At 37.5% G+C, this 19,616-nt stretch overlaps 1 pseudogene; it reads left to right on the top strand.

The window, feature by feature from the left end:
- Positions 1-19,279, top strand: part of LOC140507643 (V-type proton ATPase subunit E 1 pseudogene) — a 45,187-nt pseudogene extending 25,908 nt beyond the window's left edge.
- Positions 19,280-19,616: the final 337 nt, after the last annotated feature.

Raw genomic sequence — 19,616 nt, 5'->3', positions numbered from 1 at the left:
GATGATATCCTAAAAAATAAAATTAAGTGGTGAGAGGAATATAGTGGGAGGAGAAAGGGAGAAATAGAATGGGGCAAATTATCTCTCACATAAAAGAGGCAAGAAAAAGCTTTTTCAACGAAGGGGAAGAGGAGAGAGGTGAGAAGGAAAAAGTGAACTTTACTCTCATCACATTTGGCTTAAGGAGGAAACATGTACCCTCAATTTGCTATGAAAATCTATCATATAACCGCTGTCATTCAATATGGTATTAGAAATGTTAGCTTTAGCAATAAGAGAAGAAAAAGAAATTGAAGGACTAAGAACAGGCAAAGAAGAAACTAAGATATCACTCTTTGCAGATGGTATGATGATGTACTTAGAGAATCTCAGAGAATCAAGTAAAAAACTACTTGAAATAATAAACAACTTTGGCAAAGTTGCAGGTTACAAAATAAACCCACATAAATCGTCTGCATTTCTATATATTACTAAGAAAACCCAATAGCAAGAAATAGAAAGATAAATCCCATTTAAAGCTACAGTAGACACTATAAAGTATCTGGGAGTCTATCTACCAAAACAAACTGAGGGACTATATGAACACAATTGCAAAACACTTTTCACATAAAGTCAGATCTAAGTAAGTGGAAAAACATCAGTTGCTCATAGGTAGGCTGAGGTAATATGATAAAAATGACAATTCTACCTAAATTAATTTACTTGTTCAGTGCCATACCAATCAAGTTATCAGATAATTATTTTCTAGAGCTAGAAAAAATAATATCAAAATGTACCTGGAAGAACAAAAGTTCCAAAATATCAAGAAAACTAATGAAAAGAAATGCTAGGGAAGGTGGCCTATCCCTACCAAATCTCAAATTGTATTTTCAAAACCAGTTGGTACTGGCTAAGAAATAGAGGGGTGGGCCCGTGGAATACATTAGGCACTCAAGACACAGTAATCGATGAATATAGCAATCTACTATTTGATAAACCCAAGGACCCCAGCTTCTGGGATAAGAACTCACTGTCTGACAAAAATTGCTTGGAAAACTGAATAACAGTGTGGCAGAAACTGGGCATATACCAATGCTTGACACCGTACACAAGAACAAAGTCCAAATGGATACATGATCTAGGTAAAAAGACTGATACTATAAACAAATTAGGGGAGCAAGGAATAAGGTATTTGTCAGATTTATGGAAAATGGAGAAATTTTTGACCAGACAAGAGATAGAGAACATTTTGAAGTGCAAAATGAATAATTCTGACTACATTAAATTGAAAAGTTTTTGCACAAACAAGCCAATGCAAGCAAGATTAGGAAGGAAGCAGAAAACTGGGAAAGAATTTTTGCCACTAGTGTCAGTGATAGAGGCCTCTTTTCTCAAATATATAGAGTATTGAGTCAAATTACAAGAATACAAGTCATTCCCCAATTGATGAATGGTCAAAGGATATGAACAGGCAGTTTTCAGAAGAAGAAATTAAAGCTATCTATAGGCATACAAAAAAGTGCTCTAAATCACTTTTGATTAGAGAGATGCAAATTAAAACAACTCTGAGGTACCACATCACACCTACAGATTGGCTAACATAACAAAACAGGATGATAAACGTTGGAGATGTGGGAGAGTTGGAACACTAATTCATGGTTAATGGAGCTGTGAGCTGATCCAACCATTCTGGAGAGCAATTTGGAACTATATCCAAAGGGCTACAAAAATGTGCATACCCTTTGACCCAGCAATATTACTTCTAGGACTGTATCCCAAAAAGATCATAACAATGGGAAAGGGTCCCACATGTAGAAAAATATTTATAGCAGCTCTCTTTGTGGTAGCCAAGAACTGGAAATCAAGGGGATGCCCATCAATTGGGGAATGGCTGAACAAGTTGTGGTACATGAATGTAATGGAATACCATTGTACTACAAGAAATGATGAACATGAAAACTTTAGAGTCCTGGAAGGATTTATATGGACTGATGCTGAGTGAAAGGAGCAGAACCAGGAGAACTTTGTACACAGCAACAACCACAGTGTGTGAGGAATTTTTCTGGTAGACTTAGCCCTTCACAGAAATGCAAGCACCTAAAAAATTCCCAATGGACTCGAGCCAAAATGCCATCCACATTCAGAGAAAGATCTATGGAACTGAATCACAGAATGAAGCAGACCATTTTCTCTTGTATTATGTTTTATGGTTTCTCCCATTCATCTTAATTCTTCTATGCAACATGACTGAGGTGAAAATATATTTAATAAGTATGTATGTGTAGAAGCTATATAAAATTGCATGCCTTCTTGGGAGGAGAGGGGGGAGAGAGGTAGTAAAGAAGGGGAGGGAGGGGGAAAAATCTAAGATATATGGAAGTGATTGTAGAAAACTGAAAACAAAAATTAATTAAAAAAAGAAAATTTATCATACACTACAGGAAAATAGTGTAGAAGGGACTAAACGAGGTATGTAGGGGATTGTAGAAGGGAGGGCAAATGGGAGGTGTGGTAATTAGAAGTAAACTCTTTTGAGGAGACATAGGGTCAAAAGAGAATAGAATAAATGGAGGCAGGATAGGATGGAGGGAAATACAGTTAGTCTTTCACAACATGACTTTTATGGAAGTCTTTTGCATAACTACACACATATAACATATATTGAATTGCTTGCCTTCTCAGTGGGGATGAGTGGGGAGGGACGAAGAGAGAGAAGTTGGAACTCAAAGTTTTAAAAACGAATGTTAAAAATTGTTTTTACATGCAACTGGGAAATAAGATATACAAGCAATGGGGATATAGAAATTTGTCTTGCCCTACAAAAAAATAGAGGAGATGGGGATAAGGAAAGGGAAGTATGTGATAAAAGGGAAGGCAGATTTGGAGAAGAGGTAATCAGAATGCATGTTGTCTTGGGGTGGATAGAGGGAAGAGATGGGGAGAAAATTTGGAACTCAGAATCTTGTGGAAATGAGTGTTGAAAACTAAAAATAAATAAACAAACAAATAAATAAATAAAATTAAGTTTACAGGCTCCAAATTAAAAATCTTTGTCCTAAAATATAAGCTTCTCAAGGACAGGACTTACTTCATTTTTGTCTCTGTAATCTCAATGCCTAGTTCTGTCTGGTCCATAGTAGGAGCTTAAGAAATGCTTGTTTATTGTTTTACTGATCATTTGTGAAGGACATGGAGAAAATTTCTGAACCCCAGCCTTCTGGAACACTGTCAAAATTTGACTACATAAGTCTTGACCTCCCAGATGCAAAGGAGAGAACTGAATCCAAAATGTCAGGTCACGTGGACAGCTCAGTTTTACAGCAAAACCATTCTTTATCTTGTTTTCATTAAACTTTTCCTCCCCTATTACTTCCTCGCTCCCACTCTTCCATGAAGAAAAAAAGGCTGGGGGGCACGGGTTGAAATAATACATTTTTCTCACTGGTCATAGGTGCATAAGGATCACTACCCAGACGTCCATAAGACGTCAGAGTGAAACATTCAGTTAGAAAAGAATAGAAGCTATGATTTGGAGTGCAAATTTCCTGAGAACTCAGTGCAGAAAAGATTGCCACCCTTGACACTGTCAACCACTTGAATTCGCTGAACATGTCACAGTATAAGAGGAAAACATTTCCAGAGAAAATAACATTCTAAACAACATTTCCATTGTTGCACCAGTTCCTCCAATCCTGTGCTTCTTTTCAGAAGCAGTTGCGTTTCTGTGAGCAGAAATCAAAAACTGCAGCTCCAAAGCCGAGCTTAATCATGTTTCAACAGAAAAGATTTCAGCTTTTTTTTTTTAAGTGCAGATTCTTTTAAAGTCCAATGCAAACAAAGGTCAAGTATCAAAGAAATACAGTGTGCTCAAGTAAACCCAAAGCCACTTGACATACGTTTTCCCGTTCTCTAAAAATGGCATTTCTTTTCCCCCCAAACATTAGGTTAAAAGCACATCATACCTAACATTGCTAAAATGGTCCCACAAAAATTTAGCTAGGTGAAATAGCATTGAAGAAGTTGATAGCAATTTTTATAAAAAGGAAAGAGTGTTCCTGGGCAGCCAAAATTAAAGCAATAAAAACTGAAGATTAGTTTTTTCAAAGGACTGGGATGAGGTGGGGAGGGGGAAGAGATTGGGATGCTTGAATGACTAATACACCAAAAGTGGGGTGATCTGGCACACTAAGTGACTAGAGGGACTTTTTATTGTCTCCATCTATCCCTTAGCTTATAGCTTACAAGCTAGGTGGAAATGTAACTTTTTTTCTCAGATAAGCCATTGTTTCTCAAAAAAATTATTGTTATCCACAGGTATAGAGGGTACTATATCCATCTTCCCAGAAGAACAAAACAATGGATCTAACTATAGATTAGAGTGCCAGGCCTGGAGTCAGGAAGACTCATCTTCCTGAGTTCAGATATCTACTACCTGGGTGACCCTGGGCAAGTCACTTAATCCTGTTTGCCTCAGTTCCTCATCTGTAAAATGAGCTGGAGAAGGCAATAGCAAACTACTCTGTTATCTTTGCCAAGAAAGCCCCAAATGGGATCATGAAGGGTCAGACATAGCTTAAAAATGACTGAACAACAACAAAAATAGGTTAAAAGATTCCTGGAAAGGAAAGCCTTAGTGATTATTCCTATTCTCCTTACAGGATGCTGCTGGATTCTTTACTCCTTAAAATGGAGACAAATTCCTCTATTTCCTCTTCCCCCAATCTATAAAACTCAAGAGTTCCTTCTGATAACATGGTGCTTCAGGTATCTAAAATAACATTACCTATATAATCCCTAAATCAATTGGTCCTCAACCTATACAATGTACTGTGTTTCTTTTAGAGCCCTCTCAAATATATATCCATGACCAGGATAGCTACAAAGAGCATACACCAAAAATATCAGAATTTAATTTATTTTGCCTCCATCTAGTGAAGCATCAAAATTTGACTCGTTATCTCTGTAAGGTCCCTTAGCTCCTCTGTAAGCATTCAAGCTATAAAATATCATATATAAGACAAATTTTATTTTACCCAAAACACAAACACACATACTCATACATAGAAACAAATCTCTTTGAAGAGTCCAACCTTTCCTCCAAACCTGTATGTTCCATAGCACACATTTTCCCAGAGAAGGAATAGATTTGTGCTTGTCTTCTGTTTTTGAAGAAGATCATGACATCAGAGAAACGATGAGTTGCATTTGACTGTTTTGAGGGAGACAGGGTGTGCATGTTCACCAACCTCACTTTCTCCTCCTGAGCCATCTGGGTCCAGTGACCAGATATTCATCAAGATGACTGGAGATGATCCAAGATGCAACAGGAGACCTTGGCCTTTTAAGGCTGGTCTTTTCAAGAGCTCATTGAGAGGGAAATAACACCCACTGAATGAATAGGCCTCTTTAAGAAGTTAGTTAAGGAATGGCCCTTTTAATGAACAAAAGAGAAAATAACTAAATCAACAGAAACTGTTACTAGTGATAATCATTCTAAGCCAGCTCAGTGAAGGTGGTTTCTCCTCTTTGGACCTTTCCTTCCTTTTAGCTACATAGATGGCGAGGCCATTTGGCCTCTTTCAAGGTTCAACTGAAATCAACTAAATTTGTATCTTCTCCTACATCTCTTCAAGTGTTAGCTCTATTTCCTCTTTCTCTTTTGTTAAAAATAATAACAATACTATTTATATAATACTGCAAGATTTGTGAACCCTATATATATATAACTTATATGCTTTATATATTATCTGTATACATTATCAAATTTCATCCTTGAAACAACCCTGTGAGGGAGGTGTTATTATCTGCTTTTTGATGAAGAGAAAAATAAGGCCCAGAGAGGCTGGGCAATTTTCCCAGGGTCACATAACCAGTAAATGTCAGTGAGTCAATCTGAACCCAAGTTATTCTATACTATAGCACTTTATGCATACTCTGTCTTCTATATTATGAAGGATCTATCTCCTTCCAAGTAAGTCTCCATCATGTACCAGTCCCCAGGTACATGTGACTCTCCGAAGACGATGAGTTCTGTACCAACTTTCAATTCTTTCTGTCTTCTCCCTGCGAAAGGAATTCCTCTCTAGAACTTCTAATTTCCTGTCCCTTAGAAGATGACATAGGGAGTGTCATGTATGAATCTCTGCTCTTCTCACTGATATCAGTGTGTACATGTTATAGACTCTGTCCCAAGTTAATGAGGGAAAAAATGTTCCATTTCTACTTTTCTTATATGGTCCTATGCTTAAACTGTATTACTTCTCCTATACCTTCTAAGTCTGTAATAAGCTGTATTCTTGATGGTCAAAGAAAATAAAAAATACTCAAACTAATTTATTTTCCTCTACATAACTACATCTCATTGATCTGTATGTTCCCCTTTATATTTAGTGACTCTCTCTCTCTCTCTGTTTTGCCTGGCTGAGTAGAAATTCAGAGACTTGACTTCTCACAAAGCTGTCAATTGTTATATGATCACAATGACTAATTCTACCAAAGTTTTCACCCATTGGAAGAAGTGACAGTTCAAACTTAGTCATTGCCTAGGGAGTACAAGAATTATCCAGATTAAACCTTTAAAGATTTTCAGTACATCACAATGTACTGAAACTAGAATGAAACAATTTCTAAGGCAAGCTTATGCTTTCCTTAAAGATTTGAGCCCTAAAAGCATTCTTCAGAGGAGTGAGTGGGATAGGTTTAGTGCAGACTTCTCAGATTGTAATTCTTCTCCCAGGGGTGAGGTAAGACCTAAAGGCTCAAGGGTACAATATTTTTAGAATAGAATAGTTCCATATAAGGATATAAAACTGTGTAGTGTATTAGGGTCTCAATGATTGGATAAAACTTACATAATTCCTCGATGTCTTCATTTCAAAAGGGATTGGTTAGATTTCGTGTCTAGAATGTAAGATCACATTCTCAGCTAATGAGGATAATGGTCAGTGGGGGAGGAGGGACTTGCGTTAGGGTCTATATAAATCACTGCCTTTTCTTTGTCTTTGGCTTTCCTACTCCAGATGAACTGGTGTAGGATTGTCCCGATTCTTGAGAATCTAGTAAATAAACTTTCTGTCATCACTTTGAGAGGCCTCTGAATAATTGATTTAAGTAGGAACCTGAGCCATCCCACACAGTTGGAATACAATACCTCAGATCTAAAAGGGAAAGACAGTTTTAATGGGATGATAAGATGATAAGAAAAAAGTTAAACAAACCAAGGTTATTCCTAGAAATATTTAGCCCAAAGGATTTTCATAGATGAAGTGCTAAGTTTATGTTACAAATAAAGATGGAGAATAGTAAAAGGCAGGCCAGATTTTCATCTAATAAAATAAAATTTAAAAACAACAGCAATTGAAATCCATCTAGGATTGTTTGTCATAGAGCCTTAAGAGTAAGAGCATTGTAAGAGAGTTTTAGGGTACTTGATAAAAAGCTGAATACCGGGATATAGGGTACTCTTCTTGACTGTTAGGAAAGAAACCGGTCATGATTAGAAATGGTACAATATCTTGATAATACTCTGATGCAAAGGCAATGGCAGGTCATAAAATCTGGCTTATGGCAAATTTAATACATTAGCAAGTGCCTGTTTTGCTTTTTACAAATTAAATTCACTTTCTACTCAAAGGCAAAACAAAAAGGGAAGGGAAATCAGGGCAGCTGAATGCCAAAGAGAGTCTGAAAAACTCTTATACTCCTAAAAAAACCAAAAAGTTTCTATTGCTACTAGGAGGCTCCTTCTGGGAAATACTCAAGAAATGAATGATTCTTCCAAAGAACTCAATTTCCTCGAATTAGAAATTGCGAAGTGAAGTTGATTAGGAGAGGAGTCACAACCCGTAACAGTAACAGCTATAATGAGCCAACTAATGAGAAGACATAAACAGGAAATGGGAAAGAGGCATCACAAACTTGCCCTATTTGGACTGACAGAATTATTGAGCAATGTGACATGAAATAAGGGAACAAGTTTGACTTTAGATCCTCATTCGCTTGATTCTTGCCACCTTAAAATGAGACTAACTTTTTGATTCTCTAGGAAAACAAATCAATAATAAAGGCTGTGAGGGAACCCTAGACATCCTCTTGTGACTGTATCCGAAAAAAGGCTGGAAGAAGTCAACAGACTTACTCACGTATAACAAAATCACATTCCCCTAGAGTAGCATCCCCGCATGCTATCTATACACACTACAATAGCTGGGGGGCATAGAGGGCCAGGAGGCATTGCTACTAGTGATGGCCATTTTGATTCTGTGCATCTTTGGAATGGGAAAGATACCCTCACTTTGAAGAGAACTTCATTCTAACCCCATCCTCCTGTTTCTCCCCCCTCTTCAGTCTTCCTCTTCCCAAAGCCATCAAACAGCCTGTTTTTAGTTGACCTGGAGTTACCAGGGTGTCATTAGCTTAGGCAGAGAAGCTCCAAGAAGGAACAGTCAGTAAATCCCAAGTCTGATATAGCAATGCGATGAGAATCTACCAGGCCAAAGTTGAGTTGCAGAAGGTAACCAAATTATCTTGCCTGATACAACCACAGAAGAAAGCTAGAAAAAACTAAGCCTCAGGAGTGGAGCAGATTGGAGCAGTCCTAAGAGTACACATAGTAAAAGGAGTATCTGAAGTAACAAATAAGCATGCAAGTGTCAAGCAAATTACTGTACTGCCTGGGTACAGCTTCTTTCAATTCCTTCCTGATTTTAGTGATGGCAAGCAGGTATACATACACAGCATCAGAACATCCTGGGATGCTGATGACTGAAACCAGTCATCCTATTTCTAGAAGAACTGGAGAAAGTGTGATGCAACCCTGAGACAGATTCCTTAGACAAGCAAGTAAACAACCAACAAGCATTGATTAAGTGTCTACTGTCTGCCAGGGACTTGTTGGTTGCTGGCAATACTAAACCAAAAAACAAATAGTCCCTGCCCAGAAGAAGCCTATGATCTATCATAACCAAATGAGACTGGATCACAGAACAAGGGAAGATCCTGGGCTCATAATGGTACTGAGATTCAATTCTTACATATCCTGGAATGTCAATTAATATAATATTTAGGGGACGTCCTTAGCAAATTCAGAACTGAAGCAGGGAGGTGGGGATCTACTATATGTGTGTGTGTGTGCGTGTGTGTGTGTGTGTAGGTATGTATGTATATCAAATCTATTTTAGAATGGAGCAATGGATGAGGACAGGTTTTGCCTTGCCTATCTGTGAGTAATGGGAACAAGATGGGGATGGGAAATAGTTTTCAATCCTATTAAGAATCTGACCTCCGATCCGGTTGCTGCTAATTAAGCATGTGCCTGAGAAATGTCAGTCTGAGGGTTGCCTTCTCATTAACACAATACTTAGCATTAAATAGACTTAGAGCTGGAAGCAGTGCTTTGTACAGACTTTTTCCCTACCAGTTATAATTTGAAAAGAGGTGAATACAGGTAGATTCATCTCCCAGTCATATATACTCTCCTGAGCACCCAGAGGAGGATGAAAGGCAAAATAATTTTTAGAGGCATGTATTCACATGTCTAGAAATGATCTACTAAGTGAAAAAATCAAATTGATATTGTCTCCATTTTTGTAATTGAGGCAGTTCTGTATCACTGATAACATTTAAGTCACATTTCTTTGTCTTTAAGGTAAGTTCAAAATTTCAGCTTTCCTATTTGAATTAATTAAATTCAGAGGTTCTGTTTTCCTGCTAATCATTGTCCTATTCTAATGTAAAGGAAATCTGTTATCCTTGAAGGATGCTGAGGAGTCTGATATGTTATCTCTGTGACACTAACTAATCATGCAAGTGGACACCACCAATGAGCTTCCCATAGCAACAGAATGAAAGGAAGGGCTGTTGTCAGCCCTGCATTCCAAATTTCTAGTCCATCATATTGTCTCCCCCATCTATGATGCTGTCTTCTAGCTTTTGGATGCTTTTCCTTAATTCCGTAAAAATGATCTGTCAGCCCTCATTTGAGTTTTTTGTCGGAAAAACTTTTTTGAGGAACGCAGAACCTCTTTTTGTTGATAATTGCTAGCCTTACCCGCAAAATTGAACAGGCTCAGAACTTTGCGCTTCAGTTTACCTTAACTTCTATTGTAATGGAAGTCACACCTTACTGATAATACTTAACATTTTCATTTGGGTTAAATTATCAACCTAATTGTTTATCAACTGGGGAGAGGTTAAGCAAATTGTGACACAAAAATGATGGAAAATTTCTACACCGTCAGAAACAAGAGATACAAAGCATAAGAGAATAAGCAATTATATAGCACCAACTATGTGCCAGGTTCCGGGCTAAGCATTTTACAAATATTATCTCATTTGATCCTCAGAACAACCCTTTGAGGAAGTGCTATTATTGCTTTAGAGTTGAGGAAACTGAAGCAAAATAACCTGCCCAGGATCACACACGTAGTAAGAAAGGGAGGTTGCATTTCAAATCAGATTTTCCTGATTCCAGGCTTAATGGTCTACACCATGAGCTAAATACTGAGAATTTGCGGAATCTTAGCAAGAGGCGAAGAGTGAAATAAGTAAAATCATGAAAACCATATACACAGTAACTGCAAGAACAGGATGGAAAGAACAACAAAAAAGAAACTGTTTAATTCATCATTATGATACCCGAGCATAGCCCAGGAAAAGAGCTAAGACAATGTACCTCCTTTCCATCATGGCAGAGGCAGAGAAGTAAACAGAAGGGCTATTTCACACATTATCAGGCACATTTGATGTGTTTGGGGAGTTCTACAAGCTGCATTTTTTTTCTCTTTTATTTTATCTTTGTTACAAGGGAATTCTCCCTATGTGGAAGTAGGAAAGGGGGCATAGTCACAAACAAAATGTGATATAAAAAAGACATCTATAAAAATAAAACAATTTTTTTTAATTATTGACCTTTATATCTAAAAAAGCTTTCCTCATTTCTGCTTACCACTAATTTCCAACAGAGAATTGTACAATGAGAAGCCACTATTGAACCCACAAGAGCTGGGGTACGGAGCCACTCCCTGTTCTGTACACAAGCTGCACTTTGGACTAGGTTTAGTCTTGGGAGAGCTTGATTCTAATAAGGAGAATTGAGCTGTCATTTTTCACACTATTCAACTTTTTAAGTCTTCTTACCCAGTGACCTTGGAGGGGATGGGGGAGAATGATTTAAAGTTTAAGTTGCGGTCCATGTGTAGGACTCTCTAAAGGGATAAGTAAAAAGAGGCACTCAGTGTACAACATGAACCAAGTATAGAAGAAGTAATTAATTCCTACACAAAAAAGGAATGGTAAACACAGGACACTCATAAGTATACATTAATCTCAATGACCCAAATAGGATTCAGTAAATCTACAATCAGCTGGTAGAATAATTTGAAGCATTTTTGACTATTTTTCTTGCTTTTTTTGCAACATGTCTAATATAGAAATATGTTTTACATGACTTCCCATGTATAATGAACATCATATTGTTTGCCTTCTCAATTTGTAGGAGAGGGGCTGGAGGGAAGGAGAAAATTTGAAATTCGAATTTTTTTAAATGAACACTAAAAAATAAACTTTTTAAAAAAAATAAGCATTATCAGAACATAAAACAATTAGAAATACTACTAATTGAGCAGTTTACATTTCACCTGGCTTAGCACTATCCTTACAGCTCTAGCTAGTAAGATGGTGGCTGTCCACCAGATTTGGAGTAGTTACCAGGCACCTCCCTCTTGTCTCCCCACCTACATTCTGCTCCAACCTCCAATAGAACCTGTGGGCCTCTCAAACTCACAAAGTCTCCTCCAATCCTGAACATGTCCACCTTAGGATATTCATTCACCTAAGATAAGGAAAGAACAAAGAACCCAGGAGTAACCTTGTCCAATTGTGGCCCCCAGTATTAACTACATGAGTGAGATCATCAGTCAGGCTGGAGAAGGACCTGTGCTTCCCATTCCTCACGGGAGTTACATGATGCCACTCAGAGACTCAAAATGAGTGAAGCACCAGCCAGAAACTCTTTTCTTTTAACTGAAATGTCACCACTCTGTACCTTTGCCTCTGTCATGGGTGGTAGAGTGGCAGAAAGATAACCAAGAGATATTTAGGACCTACCACATCTCATCAAAATACCACATCTCTTCAGTAATGAGTAACACATGTGGGCAAGGAGTTTGATATGTCCAAACTCTAAATTTCACGTGATCATCAAGAATCAGGAAAAGCAATGGCCTTCTTATATTCCTAAAAAAGAAGAAAATAAACTGTGATCATGATAATCTAGAGGATTATATCTGGGCCCAAGCTAGAAACTCAAAAATGTCTCCTTTTCCTGTTGTTAGAGCCACTAAATAGAGAGTGGCTAGGACATTTAAGTAAATTTCCTTTCTGAGCATAAATTCAAGGGAGGTTTTCACAACTTCAACAAAACTGAAACAAATTGAAACACATCACTTTACAATTCAAGCAGGAAAAAAAATCTTGCTCTTGCATTTCATTCTCTACTTCCATTTGAACTGGGGAAATATAGTCTAAGTCTTCCACAGCCCAAGTAATTTTGGTCATTTTTTAAAGGTAATAAAAGCTTTTCTTCTTTTTTTTCTTTCATTTCCTTATTGTTTGAGACTAAACCTCGTTTATAAGAGTGAACATTTGAAACAGCTGTATTGGATATTTCCCATTTCTCTCCCCCAACAAATAAAATCCAACCCTATAAAGAAGGGGGGAAAGTTAAGTGGGGAAATTAAGTAGTAGCACCAGAATAAGATTCCATGAACTTCTATTACATCCCCTAAAATAATGATACTGCCCCGAGGCAAGGATTCTCTAGGTAATACAACAGGCCAAGTGGCTGAATCCTATAGAGTCCTAAATGAGTGAAACCTGTCCAAACCCAAATTCCTTTTATTCCAAAGAGGGAGAGTACTTATAACAAAAACTAGAATCTTCCATCCAATCTAAGAATAAAGCCATCTCCCTGTTTGGAATAAACTAAGTGTAGCATGGCCTTGTCAGTCCAGGCTTAAATGTTAGCCCTTTATTCTAAGAGAACCTTAACCTCAGAGTATCCACATCTAGGTAGCCTATATCATTAGCCTCTTGGCAAAAGGCAGCTAAGTGGCATAGTGGATAGGGTGTTGGCCCTGGAGTTAGAAAGCCCTGAGTTCAAATCTCACCTCAGATTCTTACTGGAACTGTGGGCAAATCACTTAACCTTTCTCTGCCTCAGTTTTCCAAAGTGTAAAATAGAGGTGATAATAATAGCTCTTTCCTCCCAGGGCTGTTGTGAGAATAAAAATGAGATAATATTTGTAAAGCACTGAACCCAATGCCTGGCATATAGTATGCACTATATAAATTCTAACTGTTGTCATTATTAAAAGAGTCCAATTCACTGAATCATCTGGTTGAAAAAGAGGGAAGTACAGGCTGTAACTTACCAAATAATACCCAGGTTCTATGATTAAATATAAGGGCCATCGTCTTCCTTGGAAATATAGTATAAACCCCCCCCCCAAAAAAAAATCAATAGTAATGTTTTGATTTTGCTGAACCATTTCCAGTACTTTGAACGACTATTAAAACATCATCTTAAGTAGAAAGTGCAGCTGTGTTTCCATTTGCTAGGGAGAAGCAATTCCAGCCAAGAAAATTGATGAGATATTTGAGATCCCTGCTCAGAGGGATTTCTTTATGATTTCTTTTGGTCCCTGTATAGGTCCGCCTTCATTCTTAGCTGCATATGCGCCTGTTACTGTATGTACCTACCTGGCATACACATTTCATGGCTTTCAATCTGCCAAGACTAAACACATAGAGCTCTGAAAAGGACCCTGCATTTTAAACAGGGTTGGTGAGAGGTTTAAAATTGCACAGGAGGAAAGATTATGGCTAATGAGGTTCTGAAGCAGAAATACAACATGGGAACAAAAAAAGGCAGACTCTAGTCTAGCAACAGCAAAGCCAGAGAATGCTAAGTACGGCGGTATGATGAACACCACTACAATATTTTATCTTTATTCTTATATGGAATCCATATATTTTTTTTAAAAAGTTATAACTTAAAGCAGGCTGATCAAATCAATCAATTCATTTGTTATTATCTTTAAAACTGCAAATAGTCTCCCTGTGATTGGCAAGTCTTACAGTATTCCACTGTACTGGAAAGTAATAGAACAGAATAGTTCATTGCTCCACATCCTGTCTTTTGAAACAATATAGATAACCTAAAAACTATCCTTCAAAATCAAAATGGAAATTTCAGGATGTTGATCCAGTTTGCAATGGACTTTCATTCAGTACAGTGTCTGGTAGTGACAATGGTGGTATTTTTATCATACTTTAAGGTTTGCTATTTAGTAAAAGCATAATGAAATCAGGAGTTATTTTGATTTATAAAAGAGATGCATTCCAATAGCAATTTCATTGGCAAATATTGCATCCCCTGAGAGAAAAAAAATGCTATGACTCATATGAATCCATTTTAAGGCCTTTATTTAACAAACCAAATAAAAATATGATTTAATGCAGAAATAATAGATTTGAACTAAATTGGAATAAGTTGGAATTAATATGAAAAGAACTAATTAGAAGCAAGAAATAGATATCCATTCCAATATAGATACGATGCCCGCAAAAATAGGGCTAGGAATTGTATTTGTGATTTCATGGGGTTAGAAAAGTCCCAGAGGGGCAGTGCCAAGTGAAATGACTTGCCCAAGGTCACATAGCTGGTGTCTATCAGAGGCTGAATTGGAACACACATCTTCCTAGCTCTGGGGCCAGTTCTCTATCCACTATGCCATGCAACTATCTGAAAAAAAAATTCAAAGTAGTAGAAATTATATTGTATTTTCAGGCCTAAATGTAATAAAATTCAAATCAAATAACAGTAACAGCAGAAATTATAAACTATATGGCACCTTAGAAACTAGCTTCTTCATTTTTTTAGGCAATTAGGATTAAGTGACTTACCCAGAGTCACACAGCTAGTAAGAATCAAGTGTCTGAGGTCAAATTTGAACTCAGCCCCTCCTGATTCCAGAGCTGTTACTTTATCTACTATTCCACCTAACTGCCCCAGAATCTAGCTTTTAAACAATGATTAATTTAGAGATGACGTCAGGAAAATGAAAACAATATCACAGATAAAAACATATAGAATATGGTCTAAGAGGTACTTAGATGCAAATTTATATCCCTGAGTTTATATTAATTTGTGAGCTACACTAATTAGTAAGCATGAAAAGGCTATCATACATCAACAAATAATTATGAAGTAGTATAAAGAATGTCACAAAAATTTTAACAAAAAGATCATAGTATAGGTCATATGGTCAGAGCATGGGAAACTCAGATATAACATCAAGGCTTCACTGGCATGCTCCTGATGTCAGAAGAATTCAAGAAAAGCCTCCAGGATCCTGTCACCTGTGGTGAGATGCAGGGGTGTGCTGAAGCCAGTTCAAATTGACTCTTGAGAGCTTAATTGTTATATTTTCAGTGAACTTTATACTTCAGAAATCAGCAAATACTACAAATAAAAGTTTGATTTACTGTTTTGTTGATTTTTAGACTTTAAGGAGTTATGGGGAAAATGTTAATCATGCAGATTAAATTTTAAAGTGTATTATGAATACTTTACTGAGGGGGTAGAGGTGGGGGAGAGGTGTCGAGTCAGTTGTTAAAGATACCAGCACTGCCCTGCATGGATGTGTTGTGACCTGCATCACCAAAGACAATACACACTTCAATGAGTTCACAGATTCTGTTGACATATTTGATTAAAAAGCTCAAATTCTCCATGGCCTTACAATAAGTGAATAAGTATTTTTTTTCTTATGGGAATAATCAAAATTCCAAGTTTCTGGGTTCCCAAGTAGATATACCTAGAAGTAGAATCAATAATCTAAATTATTCTAATTGCAACTAATACAAACAATTTGTCCAAAAAAGTGAGAATGAATGTGATATACATAACTCATATCCTCAAGAGTAAACAAGTAGAGAAGGCCAGGAAGACTTTTCCAGAAACAAGTTCTTACCAATAACATTCAACACTGAAAGTACGGATAGAGTCACCAAGCCAAGGAAAAAGTGCAATAGGGTGGTTTCAGAAAGAGCAGTCATATTATAAACAGATGGAACAGTTGAAAATCAAAAGACCTAGGACAGAAACACATGGCTACAATGTCACGTCCCAGGGATCTGGTTTCATATAAAGCAGCTCATTTCATGAGAGAGACACAGGCTTTGACTGTATGTAGTAAAACCAACTATGGTTATGGCCCAACCATTTACTTGAGCCTTGTTAATCAGGTGTCCTCACCATGATGGATTTGTTTGATTATCAGGATAAGGAAGAGAGGAAAAAGGGAGGCTGGGACAGAGCTGATGGCCTGAGAAAGTAAGGAAGAATGAGTTGAATGAAAGCCACAATAAAAACAAAAAAAATAGATTGAGATGAGTGAGGTAGTAGAAGAGATGACAGGGTTAGAGGTAATGATCTGGGATGAATTTGAGAATTCTGGATCCTGGAGGTGAAACTGTTATGAGTGAGGGTTGGATCAAGGATATAACTGTCCTTGTATGTGGCTGAGGTGAGTGAAGATATAGATAATGAAAGATAAAGAGAACAGATGGTTTGAAGTGTACCAAAGTCCTCAAGTGTTAGAGCTGTAACAGAGAGGAAGACTGAGTTCAAAGCTAAATTCGTTGAAAAAAAAAAGATAGAATGATCTGGGATCTGCTAGGTAGCCACTACTCTGATCTGAATAGGGTGATATAGAGAGGCAAAGTGGATCTCAAAGGACAGAGTATTGTAAATGTGATCAAGTCTGAAAGTGGTTGTAGAGAACAAAAAATCATCACCAACTCTTCCTCCTCTTCCACTGTACTGAGAGAAGGTATATCGTCCCAGAGAGAATAGATAGGAAGGTTACATCTCCTGAGAAAGTTAGATTTCTGCAAGTGAAAATAAAAGAATATGAAAGGAAGAGGTAAGTATGAAGGACAGTTCAACAATAACAGTGTTCCAGGGGGCAAGATAGAGGGAATGAGAAAGAGTAAATAGAGTAGATTAGGGACTTACGAGGGATAACATTGAAGTGGATAAGGATAAGGGCATCCGGGAAGAGGGATTTATCTAGCAGCCTCTTAGTCTATGAATCACAGTGATTTGGAGAGGAGAGAGTTTACTAGCCAAAAGAAAATAGTTCTTCACACCCTTCCCATTAAGCAGCTGTAGCTCTGCCCACACCTTAGTTTACATGGGGACTTACTTACATTGAGCCACTACTGTTCAATTCCAGGACAAGTTGTGTTTTTTTTTAATCTAGCTAAAGTATTTGTGAGAGAGAAAGAGAGAGAGAGAGAGAGAGAGAGAGAGAGAGAGAGAGAGGAAGGGAGGGAGGGAGAGAGACACTGATGGACTTATTGAGTGAGATAACATACATAAAGTGTTGTGCAAACCTCCAATCACTATATAAGTGCTAGCTATCATCAGCATCAGCATCGTTCATTATCATAATCATAATTATTATTATAACATGGGTTGTCTGCCCAAACGCATTTCCTAGTTTAGACCATATGAATTTTCATCTTCTTTGGGGTTTTTTTTTTTTTTGGTGGTGTTGGGTTTTTTTGGTTTTTTTCCCAGTATGGAGTCTCTTTTGCATCCTTGTGGATTTTTTTTTCAGGAGGCTTTGTAGTATTTTGAAGGTTGATACAATTAGTACGATGTTATCTGAACTTGGAGAGCTTAACTTTCAGTAGGAAACCTTTTTTTGTTAAGATATGCTTCCATGACACTGGCAAAAAATTTGGTGAGCGTAGATCTTCATGTTTAAGACTCTGTTTGTTGTATTCAGTAGCATTTTAATCTCTGTATTACTTGTACTCATCTATGAGGACAGACTTCAAGACCATGTTTAATTATAATAAGTCAAATACTTTCTCAAAATAAACAAACAATAAATACAGAAGGAACTAACATTCTTTATATCTCTCAAGCATCTGTGTAAACATATGGTTTTCATTAGAGAATTATATGTAAAGATCTGGCTGTTCCTTTCTCAAGTCTTCATCCAGGATACTTTCACGTAAGGAATTTAGATTTTATAGAGATGAGAAAACAGGCATATGGGTCCATAATTGTTCATGTCTTCCCCATCTTTTTTTTTTAAGTAAAAAGTAGCATATGCTCTATTTTTCTTTTGGGGGGAGGGGGCACATCTCTTTCATCCATCTCTGTAACATTCAATTCAAGTCAAAGATCATTCATAAAGGGCCTACTATGTGAACAGCAATGTTCTAGGAACAAAGGATACAAAGACAAAGAGAAAAGTAGTCCATCTTCAAGAGGTTTACAGTCTACTGAGGAATAGACCAATTAAGAGATAACTAAATAGAAATTACTGAAAAGGGGGAAGCACTAACAACGAGTGAGACAAGAAAGACTCCTGTGGGAGTAAGTGCATGAACTGAGCTAGCAATTCTACGAGGCAGAGGGGAGAAGAAGAGTGAATTCCAGATAACCCATGCAAAGGCAGAAACCCAATTGTCCTTAAAATGACATCACTTAGCTGCTTTCTCTTCTGCTGTCCTCCGAGGCTGCCAGTTCTGTATAGAAGTTGCTGCTGTCCCTCTGGCTCTCCATGACAGCGACTTCCAAAAGCAGATCAACACATCTTGGCTTTCAATGAACAGGAAGCAAAGGAGAAGGCCAAAGAAATAGACGCAGAGGCAGACGAAGAGTTCAGCATTGAGATAGGTTGTCTTGTACAAACACAGAAACTGAAAATAATGCAACATTATGAGAAAAAGGAGAAACAAATTAAGCAACGGAAGAAAATTCAGATGTCCAACTTAATGAATCAGGCAAGATTAAAAGTCCTCAGAGCCAGGGATGATCCTATCTCAGACTTATTGAATGAAGCAAAGCAGATACCCCCCAAGGCAGTGAAAGATACAGCCAGGTATCAGGTGCTTTAGGATGTCTGGTCCTTCATGGTTTATACCAATTGCTGGAGGGAAAAATGATTATCTATTGCAAGAAAGAGACTCTCCCCCCAGGCAGGACTGCAGTCCAAAAAGCAATCCCTATGTTACAAGACAGTGAGCAAAAAAGATGTTGATGGTTCAAAGTTGATCAGGAGGCATACCTGGCAGAGGAAATAGCTGGAGGTATTGAGATCTATGAGGGTCGTAAAGTTTCTAAGAAAGTAGACTGGATCTCATAGCCCAGCAGATGATGCCAGAAGTCCACAGGGCCTAGTTTGGTACTCATGCCAAGAGGAAAATTTTGGACTAAGCCTCTGATGAGGTGGCATCCATCCATGTGCTATAATAATGAGCTACAATGCCTAAAATTGAAGAAACCACTATCAGTGTTCCTCCTTTTTGATTCTCTGACACTGTTCTTTGTTCTTCAGTAGAATGGCACCAGCCTAAATGTTAGTTTGGGGAGGGAAATTATGAACCTAAACCGTGAAGAAGTAACCTAGTTCATCCCGAAATGACTAAGTTCTAATTTCTACATTCTAGGGACAAGGGGGACACATATCAGTTGCATGGCTTTTGCTGACAATCTTTTTTCTTAGAGTGAGCTGTTTGCTACATATCATAGCCTCTTTGTATTTTATTTCTAT

Source organism: Notamacropus eugenii, chromosome 5 (assembly GCF_028372415.1).
Source record: "Notamacropus eugenii isolate mMacEug1 chromosome 5, mMacEug1.pri_v2, whole genome shotgun sequence".
Taxonomy (NCBI): domain Eukaryota; kingdom Metazoa; phylum Chordata; class Mammalia; order Diprotodontia; family Macropodidae; genus Notamacropus; species Notamacropus eugenii.
This window is presented reverse-complemented; position numbering and strand designations above follow the sequence as displayed.